The sequence below is a fragment of the Schistocerca americana genome, chromosome 6 (genome assembly GCF_021461395.2).
Source record: "Schistocerca americana isolate TAMUIC-IGC-003095 chromosome 6, iqSchAmer2.1, whole genome shotgun sequence".
NCBI classification, from domain to species: domain Eukaryota; kingdom Metazoa; phylum Arthropoda; class Insecta; order Orthoptera; family Acrididae; genus Schistocerca; species Schistocerca americana.
Genome location: NC_060124.1, coordinates 602,571,810 through 602,589,940, shown reverse-complemented (window position 1 = coordinate 602,589,940; position 18,131 = coordinate 602,571,810).

Sequence of the window (18,131 nt, the reverse complement as noted above, 5' to 3'; positions counted from 1 at the left end):
GTTTCATGACATTCGCATGGAATTTTGCAATAGTACCTCAATTTATGCTGATGGCTCTATGACTGAATGTGCTGTCAGGTGTGTCTTCACGATTGGCCCCCATGTCTTCAGATATCGGCTTCCAACACTCTGCTCCATGTTTGCAGCAGAGCTCATTGCCGTGTATCAGGCCACGGAGTACATCCAGTGACACACACTTTTCAATTGTCCTCTGCTGAGGCACTCTGTGCCCTTCAAAGTCAATGTGCACTGTAAACCAACCATCCCTTAGTGCAACGGGTCCAGGTTAACTGTCACTTGCTTACTCTTGGTGGAGCCACTGTGATGTTTATGTGGGTCCTGATCGTGCCGGTCTGCTGGGAAATGAGGCTGCTGACACTGCTGCCGTGGCTGCAGTCCTTGTGCCGCAGCTTGCTAGTTCCTGTATTCCATCCAATTATCTCTGTGTTGCCGTCTGTCAGGGGGAGCTGTCCCTTTGGTATTGCCATTGGTCCTCCTGTCATGGGAATAAGGCTCTCCCAGCAGCTTGGATGACCTCCTCTCAGCTCTCCTGTCGGGAGATTATTTTTACTAGGTTGTGTGTTTGGCACTCCCTTTTTAGCCATTGTCATTTGATAAGTTGCTCTCCCCCACGACTTTGTACATATTGCATCCACGTTTTAACTGTCCATCACTTCCTGACAGAAAGTCCATTTTTTGACCGTTTATGTTCCTGCTTGCGTTTGCCGCCTTAGTTAACAGCCATTTTAGCAAATGACATGCAGGTTGTCGAACTCATTTTATTTTCCATCCATTTAAGCAATATGGCAAAGGCCATTTAAGTTTTAGTTTTGGACCTCCATTTCTGTATGGTGCCTTTAGTAGTCCTTTCTCACAGTCCCTGTTTTTAGCTGTCTTCTCATTTGTTATTTGGGATTGATGTTTCATAGTTTTTTAACGCCTCTCTGTTTTTGTGTTCTATGGTTCTGATGTGGGCACACACACACACACACACACACACACACACACACACACACACACACACACACACACACACACACACACACACACACACACACACACACACACACACACACACAAAAAACTGATGTAAGTGTGGAATAGCAATTCTTGTTTTCTGATTACAGTCTATGAATTCCAAATACCAGTCATGTGTTTCATATTTATCAGTCTCCTTACCATTATCACATCAAGTAACATGAGACCCCAATGAAATTTGTCTTTTGTATGGATGAACAGAAAATATTGCCTTCATGATTGTCACCTGAAAATTTTTTGCAGATATAAATATTCCGCTTGATGTTTATTCTTGAATGAATAATATATTCTGTATACTCATTCCTCATGTAAACCACCTTGCAATGTGATCTTCTGAATGTTGTTAGCAAACCTACCAAATTGTAATGATGTTTCACAGCTGCCAATATGTACATTTGTTTGGGAAATGATGTGATACAATTTACAACAGTATTTAATGTAAGCACTGTCACAGCTCCACCACAGTGTGGTTTTAGTACACAATATCTATAACAATAAAAACAGTAAACTTTGACAAAATAATCTAATTGGTGAGAAAATAAATCTACTCACTAAGAGGCAACACACGTAAAATGAGGTTATAACCAGCCTAATTATAACCTCCTCCTGTGTTCTTGTGTGTGTGTGTGTGTGTGTGTGTGTGTGTGTGTGTGTGTGTGTGTGTGTTGCTGCCACCACTTGGTGTGGAGATTTTCTATCTATCAAATTGAATTATAAACAATAAATAGTGCATTGAAGATTTAATATGAAACGGAACTGTATGCAACTGGGGTGTATGACTTGAAAAAGTGAAGGACTGAGATGGAAGGAAGGTTTAGTTAAGCTGGTGCTGGGATAATGTTCCTTTATTTATTACACGGTACAAAATTTATTTTAGAGTGGCAGTCTGATATTTACCGAGTTAGGTCCCTCGGGGATCAGAAACCTTCAGAGACTGGAGCCCCCTGGAGGCTTGGGCCCCAAGGTTTCTTCACCCTTGCATCCCCCTCCCCCCTCGCCAACAGTTCCACAATCTTAGCACCTCGAGGGGCCTAATTGTAACATGTTTTCATAACTCCCTGTGTGCAGTTTCATATTCAGTTCGACTGCAACTAGCACTTAAAATCTGAAGTGACTGAATCAGATTTTGGATGCTATTCCTCAGCACCACCATCCACAATGCTCAATGGTCCCTGTCCATCAGCACATTAGGCCTGCCTGGACTTCATTTAGCCTTCGTTGCTCCTTCAGATTTCCACTTCACTTTCACATCACTGACAGCTGACTTGGGCAAATTTAGGTGGTTTGAAATGCCTCTCTGTGTTAATTGTTCAGGGGACATCCAAAGGCAAGTCCATGTTAAATGTGCCGAGTTCTCATGACTGCCCATTCTGCCAATACCGCTTCTCTGCTGATAAAGCAGTACCACTGCCATGTAGGGTCCACCTCTTGGGAAGTCTAGTGGTAAATTCTGCATTACATAAGGCTGTCCAGGTACTTTGATCACATAGTGTATCGATAATTCTCATTTGTGTGATTTCTGTAACCATTAGTCATTCAAACACATTCCGACAAATTAGAATCCACAAATTACAATATATTTTACAACAGTGATGTTCATGAATATGGAGAGGTTTCATCTGGGGAAAGTAGATACTGGCTTACAAAAATTGGAAGTTTGTGTAGATAACAGTGGAGAGATGCATGGTGAGAATTAGTGGGAAAGACAGGGAAAAAGAAAATGGTCGTGGAACAGTCTGGAGTTGGACACGCGGGGGGAAGGAAGTGGAGATAGGTGGGGTACATAGTCAGGGGAATGGGTGGCAGATGGGGGACCAGAATTCTATCCTATAGAGGTGAAGAGGACAAAAACTGAGGTGATAGTCTGCTTCGAGATGGGAAGTGGAGGTGACTGTAGCTCGAGACTTGAGTTCCAGAAGTGTGGGGGGGAGGCTTTGTCCAACAGTGGGGCTCCAATGACTGATGATTTGAGTAGAAAATATGGAGGATGATTTTAATTTGAAAAATGAACACTTATGTACAACCTATTAGGGTAGTAATTGAAATGAAATATTAGGGTGCCAACCTAGTTCATAACTAGCCATAGCTGATGAATTCAACAATGCCATATGAAATACTTGGTACTAACATTTTCAGAGGTTCTCTTAACCTTTCTGTGAACAATTGAACATGACGGTCCTGCCAACATGTTCGTTTCAGAGTCCCCACAACTGTCAGAAAGTCCAATTTCTGTGTGGTTCTGTGATGTGTTGTTGAGTTTTCATGCTATTTGAAAACAGAGGCTGACAATTGGCACTAGAAATATATATTTCTCCTTTGTTGGTACAGTAGTGAGTACAGTAAGTTTTGTAGAAGGAGCTTCCAATCTTTTGCTTTCTAGTAGGTGACAGTCAGTGAAGATATTACATTACATAATTTGCTACATATATAGTCTTTAACATGCATGTTCACTGATGCCTTATTCTTGCAGAGAACTGATATCACTATCTTGTAACTAGTGTGTTCATAAAAATTGACAATTTGATCATTTCTTTACATTCAAAACTCTGTTTCTATATTTATAACTACCACAGCTAACACTACGTGTCTATGGTTGGACATGCCTGGCACTGCAGTAATAGTCTATAAAAACCAACCTTGCTAATTAACCCGTGTATCTATTAATGAAAACCATGTGGAAATCCTGACTGTAGTTTTATATTAGCCCTCACAAATGGGCCAGCCATTGTGGACGAGCAGTTCTAGGCACTTCAGCCTGGAACCGTGTGACCACTACTCTTGCAGGTTTGAATACTGCCTTGGGCATGGATATGTGTGATACCCTTAGTTTAGTTAGGTTTTAGTAGTTCTAAGTTCTAGGGGACTTACGACCTCAGATGTTAAGTCCCATAGTGCTCAGAGCCATTTGAACCTCAAAAATGTACAGTTACTGTTCACCGATATACTATTTTTGTTCTGTCTTAAGAGATGGTGTACTGGAGACAATGGTATTGTTTCTTTTATTATGTCTTGGATGTTTTGGAAGTTCTTTTGGAATCACTTGAGTCTTGACAATCCATTATGGAGCACTCTTTTGAATCAGGGGTAAGGGGGTTATGAAGAATCCAGTCAGCAGAAATAAGATTTCTGAGATCTAATTTATGATACATGAGTGCTGCTAACGTCTGAAATGAAGATATTGGGAGTAAATAGTATAGTGGTAACAATTGAAGTACATGATAATGTGTTGACACATGAGGAGAAAATGGCAGATAAGTATTCAAAGGTAATGTAAATACAGTATGAATTCTTGTGCTCTTGATTTATCCTGGGTGCCACTCCCTTTGCTCATAAAATTTTTCCCATTAAGTCTTTCACTAAAGTCTGTTCCCAGACCAATCTGTTTGTCCTTCTGCCTCATCTCTTTATAGCGAGTCCAACAGGGAACTTCCTTGCCCCACCTACCAACCACACTCATGGTCCTATGTACCACCTATTGTGGATAATACATGCACAAGAAGAGAAATGTGTCCAGGTAGCCATGGGCATGAGAACTTCATTGCAACACAGAAGGTACATGATAACGCTGAGCAAGTGAACCTGCTTGCTAATGAAAGCAACGTAAAAATAATCTTGATATGCTGTAGGGTTGTCACTAATATGATGATCATTCTTGAAGGTGCATGTTGAGAACCAAAAGTTGCACTGGCAATGTTGCAGGTACCAATGTTGTGTGTTGCACTCGAAGGAAAAGTTGTGACTGTAACAGCAGTGACTGGCACATGACAGAGACAAGATAAAACAAGTAAGAATGAGGCAAAGAATCACAGAACATGAGAACAAAAGTGTATAGTCATGTGCAACCTAAAGGAAACAGAAGCAATTGTTTTTTGAACATGGAGCAAAAGCCTGCAAACACTGTTTGGAAGCACATGAATGCAGAGAGGAAGGCTACCTGATAGAACACAACACACTGGGAATAAGTTTCCAGTGACAAAAGTAATAAAAAATACACAAGAAGGGAGATGTTCCCGAGTACCCAAGAGTTTCATTGCAACACAGATTGTACATGTTAACATGCAGCAAATGAAACAGCTTTCTACTGGAGGCAACGTAGACGTTGTCCTGACCCACTAAATGATTGTTCTAATATGAGAAATATTCTTGAAACGTCCAATCCCACACTCCTGGGAATATAGTCACAGCACTACAGAGTAGATAGTTGATGTTGAGTCTGGAACTTGGACTGGGTGGTGAGCTGCTGTGCAGTGACCTATAAAGGCTGACCAGTGGAGGAATACTGGAAAGTTGTCCAGTGTCACATGGCTCATGGATGGGAACTATACAGTGGCCGTCACAGGCAAGATGAGATGCACGGAGTTTGGGTTCCAGGGCTCTTAATATGGCAGCAACAGACAGCCCTGGGTAGTGTGGTATAAGGCTAGATTTCAAGGCAGCGGCCAGATGCTACACCACCCACTGCCACATCATTCTTATTGTCTCTCCTACTCAACCCAGTTACCATACCCATCAGGTTTTCTTCCTGCCTCACCTCTAAAAAGAATCCAGCTGAGAAATACCCCACCCCATCTGCCATGCATTCTCCTGGCTAAATGTACCCATCTGTACGTAAAGAAAGGAGTGTTACAATGTATGTGTTCGATGTGGCAATGTTACTGCGTCAACAGCAAAAATGTAATAAGTGACAAAAGTTGTTCTTGTATATTGTGTGGGGTATTCCTAAGAAAAATCCATGATAGTTGCTAGCAGGGAAACCTCACCCATAATTTCCAACTAAGTGCCCTCTTTGAGTAATACAGGATTCATATAGTGTGGGTATATTCCTGCAGTGAGTGATGCTGCATATACAGTCATACACAGAGTTTGTAACTGTAAAACTTGCCACAGTGAGTTAACTCTGTAACATAATATTGTATGTTTTAATAAGCAGATTACTACAGGATTCAAAAATTTTTAAATTTAATAAACAATTACATGAAATGTTGACAGTAAACGTTTATTTGCCCCTGACAGTCTTTAGATAACTGGGCTACAACTGGAGTAAAGTTCTGGTTTTCTGGCTCTTGGATAATAATGTTGATTCTCATACATAATCAAGCAGATTAGATGCTCAGTCGTTCACTGATGTGTAGGGATTCCAAAAGATTGAAATAATTGATTCTGTTCTTTTTCATTTCATATTGAAACAATCTTAATTTCTCATTTAGTTGTTTTAATTTTGCAGATAAAATGTTTGTTATATTAACTCAAAATTTCCTTTTTTGTCAATCAGGATCTATTGAGGACAACGGCCCACCTCTTGCCGCTGACACCCCTGAGACTGGCAGCGCAATTGTGAGTTTCAACAGTAGCAAGAAAGTTACATTTTTTAGCGTATAATTAACCCCACATTCCTTCCTGGCCTCTTTCCAAGGTGCTTACAAATTTCATCAGCCCAGGGTTTCAGCCTTTTCATTACTTCCTCCTACTGTGTGCTGCCCTGCACACTTCCAACTTACTTAATCAAACAAACTCCTTTCTACACATCCTGGTTACCACAACATCATTCTCATTATGTCCCGCACCCCAGTTGGTTTCCTGACCCCACAACCTTTGCAACTTCTTCTGCACTGGTAACTGAAATGTCACCTCAAGTTTAAATTATCTGTCGAACAATCCAAAATGTTTATCAAAGAATACTCACATACTGACTCTTCATTTAGTGGAGAAACTCTCCTTAGTTACTAAAGGCTGTACATGGGTTAGCAGTTAGTATACAGATTCCTAATACACTCAACTTCATCTTCATTCTCCTAATGTAATGGCAGTTCTCACAGTGCTCACAGATCTAAGGGCACGGCATATCACTGAACCAGAATGAGGCGGCATGCAATAAACGACTCAAATCAGCCGATACAGTGAAGCATGATAAAGCACCTATTGTTTTACCACCCTGCAGAGATGCTTCATTCACGTGCATCAGATATCATGCACACGAGAGAGAACTCCTTAAGCATATAAAGTGTAAATCCTTTATTTGAAATAAAAATAACTTTATGGTAGCCACTATCATTCATACGTAATGTAGACATTGTGAAATACATAATGTTACCAAAGTAATAGGTCATATCACAGTTAGTATTAATTAAACATGCCAATTACCACTTACAGCTGTCAAAAATATTTATATGTATTGCAATTACACATCCAAGTACCTTTCTAAAATGATAGAAGAGCCACTCCTCTTGCTACAGTTGCGGCCGGATGAACTTCCTAAAATCTTCTTAACGTACTTCACTGGTTTTTAAATCCATATCACATACACTTCATGGATAGGTCTTATTGTCTCTGGATATCAAGAGTTTCATACACACATTGCTTAATAATTCAATAAAACTGACTTCATGTTCTTAAGCTCATGTATCACAGCTTGTGCAGTGTAATAAAAAAGTAACTGTGTAGCTATTTCTGCTGTTTGGGATTTACTTCAAGTTATATTCAGATAGGTCTCTGGTAAATGAAACAGAATCAAATGATGATTCTTTTGACAATCCTCCATATCTTGTACTGACTTCTTTATGCTGACAGGTGTCCCAACAGCAATGACTTATGATCAACAAAATTGCTGTATGTCATACAAATTTCACTATATAATGTCTGCCACATTGATTTACAGTGATTCACATTTATTTTTGAGGAAAGCACGGACTCTTCAGATGACAGGGAGCTACTGGGACTCAGACTGGCTTCAGATTTTGTTCTTACAGACTGATCAACCTTTCCTTTCAGGAGCTGTGAAATAATAATATCTTGCTAGGATACATATAGTTGTAATGGTATCACAGCTTGCTGCCTTGTTAAGCAGTGCATGAAGTTCACTTGGACATGCCCGTTTATAGATGGGAGTGTTACGTTTCTTCACATGTGTCGATAGGTACTTGAGGGTTACTGTATCTGTTGCAAACCATATTAAAGGCCACATTAAAATAAGTGCTAGTCTGTAGAAGCTGAGCAGTTACATTGTGAACTGCACATGTTACTTATGTAAGCAAATGATAATACTTAACAGTGCCCTGTAATTCCTCATTATTTACAACAAGACTCAAAAATCTCGTAAAAATGCCTGAACTGTATTGCATAATCATTAAATGCAGTTCTGTGATGGGCAACTTGATGGAATTTTGTGATGCACTCAAGTCAGATCCACCATCTAACAAAACGTTGTCACATGCATTGGTATGATTGACCTTCATTGCCATTCCCCCCCACCCCCCCACCCCCTCCCACCACCTCACCCCACCCCTACAAAATTTGAAAGGCCAAATTATCGAAGGCTTTGATGTTGTCAGCAATATATCCTGTATTCCTGTTACCCCTGACCTCAACATTTTGCTTCCACCTATCCCTCTCACTCTTCACAATCTGCCACTACAAAACCTTCTATTCCACCAGTGCATCCACAGTCTTTTTTCCCCCTCTTCAAATTATATCCTTTTCCTCTAACTCATCGAACATCCTGAGTCCATCTAACTGCCCTACCCTATCCCTACCACTGTGTGTGTGTGTGTGTGTGTGTGTGTGTGTGTGTGTGTGTGTGTGTGTGTGTGTGTCACTTTCATCAGTCTTTGTTGTGCCCATCTAACTTATGTCCACTCCCTTGTCAGTAATCTACTGTTATCATAATATTGTCATTATTCCATCCTTGATTTTCCATTGTTTAAATACTTCCTTACGAATGTACTGACATATCTTTCAGTTTACAAAATTTGTTGATCCAAGTTGTAATACTGTATTAGATTGAGATTCTGCAAAATGTTGTTTGGGTACTGTGCAATGAAATGTGTAATTACGTCATACTTGTAATTTTCAGCCAGTTTCTGGTTTTATCAGTTGAAATGAAATACCTCCTCTTTCATTTGAATTGGTTCTCCCAAATTTTTATCCAGGTCTTATTTCCCATTGTTTGGTGTTTCCTTATTCTAGCCTTGTTTGTGGATGATGCTTCTGATTTTTTTTTTCAGTTTCTTCAGTTGCAGTTTTTTGCGTAAAACATAAATGTGCAGAAACTGCTGGCAAGTTAGTGAATGCTGTTTTCTCTTTCTGGGACATAAAATGTATATTTATAGTTGTTGAAAACCAATGGTTCACTTGCTTTGTGATGATACTCTTTAGTTTCCAGTGAATATAACTTGATTACCGAGAACAATTTAGCATTAATGAGTATGGTATAAACAAGTAAGATGTTGTTGTTGTTGTGGTCTTCAGTCCTGAGACTGGTTTGATGCAGCTATCCATGCTACTCTATCCTGTGCAAGCTTCTTCATCTCCCAGTACCTACTGCAACCTGAATCCTTCTGAATCTGCTTAGTGTATTTATCTCTTGGTCTCCCTCTACGATTTTTACCCTCCACGCTGCCCTCCAATACCAAATTGGTGATCCCTTGATGCCTCAGAACATGTCCTACCAACCGATCCCTTCTTCTAGTCAAGTTGTGCCACAAACTTCTCTTCTCTCCAATCCTATTCAGTACCTCCTGATTAGTTATTTGATCTAGCCATCTAATCTTCAGCATTCTTCTGTAGCATAACACTTCAGAAGCTTCTATTCTCTTTATATCCAAACTAGTTATTGTCCATGATTCACTTCCAAACATGGCTACACTCCATACAAATACTATCAGAAAAGACTTCCTTAAATCAATACTTGATGTTAACAAATTTCTCTTCTTCAGAAACGCTTTCCTTGCCATTGCCAGTCTACATTTTATATTCTCTACTTTGACCATCATCAGTTATTTTGCTCCCCAAATAGCAAAACTCCTTTACTACTTTAAGTGTCTCATTTCCTAATCTAATTCCCTCAGCATCACCTGACTCAATTCGACTACATTCCATTGTCCTTGTTTTGCTTTTGTTGATGTTCATCTTATATCCTCCTTTCAAGACACGGTCCATTCCATTCAACTGCTCTTCAAAGTCCTTTGCTGTCTCTGACAGAATTACAATGTCATCGGCGAACCTCAAAGTTTTTATTTCTTCTCCATGGATTTTAATACCTACTCCGAATTATTCTTTTGTTTCCTTCACTGCTTGCTCAATAAACAAATTGAATAACATCGGGGAGAGGCTACAACCCTGTCTCACTCCCTTCCCAACCACTGCTTCCCTTTCATGTCCCTCGACTCTTATAACTAACATCAGGTTTCTGTACAAATTGTAAATAGTATTTTGGTCTTTGTATTTTACCCCTGCCACTTTCAGAATTTGAAAGGGTACTCCAGTCAACATTGTCAAAAGCTTTATCTAAGTCTACAAATGCTAGAAACATAGGTTTGCCTTTCAGTAATCTGCCTTCTAAGATAAGCCGTAGGGTCAGTATTGCCTCATGTGTTCCATCATTTCTATGGAACCAAAACTGATCTTCCCCGAAGTGGGCTTCCACCAGTTTTTCCATTGGTCTGTAAAGAATTCGCATTAGTATTTTGCATCTGTGACGTATTAAACTGATTGTTCGGTAATTTTCACATCTGTTGGCACCTGATTTCTTTGGGATTGGAATTATTATATTCTTCTTTGGAGTCTGAGCGTATTTCGCCTGTCTCATACATCTTGCTCACCAGATGGTAGAGTTTTGTCACGACTGGCTCTCCGAAGGCAGTCAGTAGTTCTGATGGAATGTTGTCTACTCCCGGTGTCTTGTTTTGACTCAGGTCTTTCAGTGCTCTATCAAACTCTTCACATGGTATCATATCTCCCATTTCATCTTCATCTACATCCTTTCCCATTTCCATAATATTGTCCTCAAGTACATCGCCCTTGTACAGGCCCTCTATATAGTCATTCAAGCTTTCCGCTTTCATTTCTTTGTTTAGAACTGGGTTTCCATCAGAGCTCTTGATATTCATGCAAGTGCTTCTCTTTTCTCCAAAGGTCTCTTTAATTTTCCTGAAGGCAGTATCTATCTTACCCCTAGTGAGATAAGCCTCCACATCCTTACATTTGTCCTCTAGCCATCCCTGCTTAGCCATTTCGCACTTCCTGTCGATCTCATTTTTGAGATGTTTGTATTCCTTTTTGCCTCCTTTGTTTACTGCATTTTTATATTTTCTCCTTTCATCAATTAAATTCAATATTTCTTCTGTTACCCAAGGATTTCTATTAGTCCTCCTCTTTTTACCTACTTGATCCTCTGTTGCCTTCACTACTTCATCCCTGAAAGCTACCCATTCTTCTTCTACTGTATTTATTTCCCCCATTCCTGTCAATTGCTCCCTTATGCTCTCCCTGAATCTCTGTACAACCTCTGGTTCTTTTAGTTTATTCAGGTCCCATCTCCTTAAATTCCCACCTTTTTGCAGTTTCTTCAGTTTCAATCTGCAGTTCATAACCAATAGATTGTGGTCAGAATCCACATCTGCCCCTGGAAATGTCTTACAATTTAAAACCTGGTTCCTAAATCTCTGTCTTACCATTATATAATCTGATACCTTTTAGTATCTCCAGGATTCTTCCACGTATACAACCTTCTTTTATGATTCTTGAACCAAGTGTTAGTTATGGTTAAGTTATGCTCTGTGCAAAATTCTACAAGGCGGCTTCCTCTTTCATTTCTTTCCCCCAATCCATATTCACCTACTATGTTTCCTTCTCTCCCTTCTCCTACTGACGAATTCCAGTCACCCATGACTATTAAATTTTCGTCTCCCTTCACTACCTAAATAATTTCTTTTATCTCGTCACACATTTCATCAAATTCTTCATCATCTGCAGAGCTAGTTGGCATATAAACTTGTACTACTGTAGTAGGCATGGGCTTTGTGTCTATCTTGGCCACAATAATGCGTTCACTATGCTGTTTGTAGTAGCTAACCCGCACTCCTATTTTTTTATTCATTATTAAACCTACTCCTGCATTACCCCTATTTGATTTTGTATTTATAACCCTGTAATCACCTGACCAAAAGTCTTGTTCCTCCTGCCACCGAACTTCACTAATTCCCACTATATCTAACTTTAACCTATCCATTTCCCTTTTTAAATTTTCTAACCTACCTGCCCGTTTAAGGGATCTGACATTCCCCACTCTGATCCGTAGAATGTCAGTTTTCTTTCTCCTGATAACGACGTCCTCTTGAGTAGTCCCCGCCCGGAGATCCGAATGGGGGACTATTTTACCTCTGGAATATTTTATCAAAGAGGACGCCATCATCATTTAATCATACAGTAAAGCTGCATGTCTTCTGGAAAAATTATGGCTGTAGTTTCCCCTTGCTTTCAGCCATTCGCAGTACCAGCACAGCAAGGCCGATTTGGTTAATGTTACAAGGCCAGATCAGTCAATCATCCAGACTGTTGCCCCTGCCACTACTGAAAAGGCTGCTGCCCCTCTTCAGGAACCACATGTTTGTCTGGCCTCTCAACAGATACCCCTCCGTTGTGGTTGCACCTATGGTACGGCCATCTGTATCGCTGAGGCACGCAAGCCTTCCCACCAACAGCAAGGTACATGGTTCATGGTCCATCAGTTACAGAAAGGATATTGCTGCTCATTGTAAACATGACATGTGGTCTACAGCAAAATGGAGCACCCTGCACAACATGGAGATAAACATAACATGCCCAAATTCAGTGACTGCTTCACAACCCTGGCCCTCTGCATTGTCTCGTACACCACCAGCTTTTCTGAACTGTGAAGATTGGCATTATCCTTAAAACATATTATCTGCTCCCAAAACCTACTGTCCCCAATCATCTGCCAAATAGTTCCCTGCCATCCTCCCCCCACTGTCCTACCACCTCCTCCTGAGCCACATCTCTGCATCCCCACTGTGGGCAGCTCTCTGCAAGTGCACCAAGTCCCTTCTACTTTTCTGTGCTCCTCTCCTTTGTGCTCAATTTTATTTTCCCTCCACTTCCTCCCTCAGTCTCCTGCTGCTACATCAGATAGCCTTGTCAGGCACCTCTAGTCCCCACACACACCACCAGGTTGCACTGTTTCCTCCTCTACCACCAGTGCCGGGCTGTCCCCCTCCCTGCCCTGCTCCACTTCAGATCGTTCCTCCTGTTCGACATACCTCTGGCCTGAGCAGCCAGAGATAGTGTGCGTGTACGTGAAATGATTTGATAAGATCCTGCTATGGTGGTCACTGAAGGCCCAACACTCCACGAACCGTGGTCCGTGCCTAGCCAAGGTGGCTTAGATGATACAGCAATACGTATATCTGTACCATATGTACAATCACAACATGGGTGTATGTCTGGAGATGTTAGACTAACCTGAAGTTCTCGAAGAATCCTTCCTTTTCAGTAGTTGTAGTGGAAACTGCCTGTAAGACTGGTTTGTTCTTGTAACATCTGCTAATACGGCCTCGATGTGCTGGTCCCATGAACAGCTGTGGCTGTGTAGCTCTACTGTGTAACTTAACTCATTAGCACCCAATTAATTTTTAGTTAACATATATTTTGTGTTTTTGGGAAACAGTGCTCTTGTAAAAAGGCACCAGTACCACTTTTTATCATACACTGCATTGGTATTGTAGTTGTGGGAGGAGGGGCAGAATTAAGAGTAGAATACAAGTGGTTAGCTTTGAGAAGTGAAATAATGAAGGCAGCAGAGAGTCTCACAGGTGAAAACAAGACTATGATGAAAGGAGAATGCATTAACATGAAGCAGGTGAAATGAATAGAAATATGTAGAAAATATTGACAAAAAGTGGAAAATGGCTACGCATGGCCATAGGAGTGTGCATAATTATGGTAATGACAGAGACCTCCAGTAGTAAAATTAGAAACTTTGGGAGAAAAGAGGAGCACCTGAATGAACATAGTGTTCTGATGGCAAGCCAGTAATAAGCAAAGAAGAGAAAGCTGGAAGGTTGGACGAAAAGAGAGGGTTATGTTATAGGAAGAGAGGGATGCAGGTGAACATGAGATGAGGGATATGATGATGCTAGAAGAATCTGACAAAGCACTGAAAGACCTAAGTGGAAACAAAGTTCCTGGAGTAGATGACAATCAATGCAAATTATTGAGACACATAGGAGAGCCAGCTATGTCAAAATTATTTCTCCTTCTGTGCAAAATAAGAGATGGGGGAAATATCTTCAGATGTATGTCAGAATGTAAAAATTCCAATTCCAAGACAGTTGTGTGCTCACACATGTGAATAATACTGAGCCATCACTGTGCCACAGTTAGAAAGTAAGTCCATTATTAGGTGCAGAAGAATCAAAAGCTGGTAGAACATTTTCTCTGGGAAGGTTAGTTTTGGTTCTGGATAAATGTCAGTGCTGACCATAGAACTTGACCAAGAAAGTACTTTGAAGAAAGGCAAACCCACATTTTTATCATTTATAGATTTAGTGAAAGCTTGAAAAAAAAAATGTGGATTCGACTCGACTCTTTGAAATTTTGAATGTGGGATGCATAAAATACATTGAGCAAAAATTGATTTGCAACTTGGGAAACATACCATGGTTACAAGAGGAGGACATAAAAAGGGACATTGTACATCAAGAGGGAGACAGGACTATAGCCTGTCCTCAATGTCATTCAGTATACATCTACAGTTACACTAAATGCAAAAATATGTGTAGTGCATGATGGAAGGTACTTTCCACTGTATCAGATGTAGGGTTTTTTCCTATTCTGTATGTGTATAGATCATGTAAAGAATGATTGCTTAAATTCGGTGCATTTATTTGAACTAGTCTTTGTCTTCACGATTCCTATGGAAGTGATATGTTAGCGACTGTAACATTTTAAAAGGGTTTTTACTGTGTTGTCTAGGATGGGCCACATGAGGTTTTTTTTTTTAGTTTTTTTTTTTTATTTTTTTTTTATGCAGTGTCTTTCATGCACTGATTTCACTTCTGTTATTCTAGCAATGAACTGCATTATGCTGCCTGCTTTACTTCTGATGGGTTCTGTTTCATATTCCTGAAAATTGTTACACCCAGGTGACTGGAAGAGTTGACAGATCCCAACGGAGTCATTAATACATAGAATACCATGCTTTTCCTGTTGGTTTTATGCACAATTTTGAATTACCGAACATTCAAATTATGTTCCAAACATTTCACCATTTTGAAAACATTTCAGGGTATGGCTATTTGTGCAGATTCTTTCAGACTATACTTATCTATAGACAAATGCATGATCAGAGATTATTAACACCTGAAAGTTTATTAGGATACAACATTAACAGCAAAGTTGTTAACATCCTTTCTTGGGACACACGTGAAGTTAGTTTCACATCTGTCAGTGACTCTCACCTGAGCTAACTTGGTGTGTCCTACCTACCATAAAATCCCAATACAGTTGTAAACTTTGCTCAGTTCCTCATATGTTCATGCTTTGATATTAATTAAGCTTAGATGTGGTATCAAGTCAATCACTTCTCAGAAATTCACAAATACTGCACCTACCTGACTTTCTTGATCCTTGGCTTTCAGTATCTCAATAGAGTAAATTGAGAGTCGGGTTTCGTATGATTACTGTTTTTGGAATCTGTGCTGATTTTCATAGAGGAGATAATTCTGTTAGAAATACTTAATAATTATGTAAGTTACAACATGTTATAAGATTATGACAAATGAATGTACATTGAGGAAATTATGAAGGAAACAAACAAGAAATTTGGAAAGAAAATTAAAGTTTAGAGGCAAAAAAAGAAAAAAAATGGTGGATTGCATGTGACACAGTTATTGTGTCAGAGATGGCATAGGACTTAGAGAAGCTGTTGAAGGGAATATTTAGGTTCTTGAAAAAGAGATTGAGAGTTGAACACCAACAAAAGTTAAACAACAGAAGTGAGGTGATGTTGGGTGAATCAGATTAGAAAAAATATACTAAAAGTACTAGCTTTGTTTTCCTATTTTGACAGAAAAATAAATGACCATAGTAGAGAGGATATAAAATGCAGACTGGCAATAGCAAGGTAAGCATTTGTGAAAAAGTGGAATTTCTTCACAGCTGATGTCAGCTTCACTGTTAGAGACTTCTGTGAAGGTACTATTCTGGAGTAAATAGAAATGTGGATGATAAGCGGTTAAGACAAGAAGTGAACAGAAGGTTGTTAAATGTGGTCCTACATAAGCATGCTAAAAATTAGATGGATAGATCGAATTACAAATGAAGTACTGGATTGAATTGATTAAATGAAACTTATGGTATAATTTGACTAAAAGAAGGGATCAGTTGATAGGATACATTGTGAAACATAAAAGGATTGTCAGATGGAAGTGAAGTGTGAGAGGATAAAAGTTGCAGAGGGAGTCCAAGGCTTAGATGCAGTAAGCGGGTTCCACTGATGTGGGTTTTGGAAGTTTCACACATATGGGGAGGAGTGCACTGGATAGACCATCACGGATAACTACATCAAACCATTCTTTGGACAAGTGACAATGATAAGTGATTGTATATTTCATGTGTTGTCCTTTTGAGAGCTGAATGTGCTCCCATCAGAATCTCTCTGTCTACAATACTGTTTTATTTTACATCTATTTTTCAGTAGTCATTTTCCTATCAAAGTTTCCTTACAGTATTCATCCTATCATGAACTGTTAGAAGATTTCAAGTACAAATATCTTGAACTGAAAAGAAAGTGTACAAAAAAATGTGACATACATGTTGTGTGTTATGACAATTTACACGACATCAGAAAGTAGCAAAGACATATTCACTGTGTAACCGTGAGAATTTCAGGTAAAAATATTCACAGTTGCAGTGGCGTAGCGTGGTTGTAAAGGTTGAGGAGACTCTACAGTTATTATTGGGAGACAAAATAGTACAGTAAACAATAATTTAAACAAAAGAAACAAAATGCATCAAATAAAACAACAAAAATTACTACTACTACTACTGCTACCACTACTACTGCTACCACTACTACTGCTACCACTACTACTGCTACCACCACTAATAATAATAATAATAATAATAATATTGATAATAATAATAACTATTTTCTTCAAGAAAGGATGACTAATTTGTACAACTTCAGCAGCAAGAGAAGAAGCATTTATATTTTCTTGTACACAAGTGCAATGCACCTGTCTTTTCTTAACACAAATAAGTTTATAACTTGGTCTACAAAGATCTGATCACTGGATAGCTCTCCAAGTAGTGTCTTTTCTATTGCTAATGTGCTCTAACATGACAGCCAGGTGTTGGACATTGAATTTCTTAAATAATTGTATTGTATTGTATTGTAGTGTATTGTATTTATTGGTCCAGTAAATCTTACATGTACAGTACAGCACATCAGATATTGGACAGGTCAAAGTATATCTTACAATTAAAACACTTAAGAAACTAGAAAATTATGTTCACAAAATTTTACAGCATTTCATATACTGGGCAAGTCAATGTGTAAGTTATAATTAAACCACATTAGAAACTTGAAGTTTACAACTGAATACATGTATAAGCCAATATTAATGATAACAGTATTTGCATGATCCTCACTTAAGCTCTAAGGATTTTTGAGGAACTCTTCTACACTATGAATTGACTTGTACACTAGAGAATTACATTCACAGAATTTTACTTCATATACTGGGCAAGTTGGTATACAACTTATACTTGAGCCCCATTAGAAACTTGATAATTACATCTGAATGTATTTATAGGCCAATATTAATGGTTACAGTATTTGCATAATCATCACTTAGACTCTCGAGGATTTTGGAGGAACTCTTCCACACTATAAAAGCAATGCGTCAAGAGATATTCTTTTAATGCTGCTCTAAAATTTTTTACATCAGTCTTTACTTTAATTTCTCTTGGCAATTTATTGTAGATAATTTTTCCATGGTGTAATGTTCCTTTTTGGCACAAACTGGTTTTTGTATGGAGTAGATAAGTCAGTTTTCTGTCTTGTATTATGATGATGAACATTTTCATTTTTGGGGAGGATTCTAGGATTTATTATTGTATATTTCTTTATAAACATTGCACTTTCAAATAGGAAAATACATGGAAGGGGAAGAATCCCCATCCTTTTAAATAATGGTCTACATGGTTTGTTCCTTTTTATTCCAGCCATGATTCTCACTATTCTTTTTTGCATCCTGAAGAGTTTTAGGCAGGATGGCGAGTTACCCCAAAAAGTG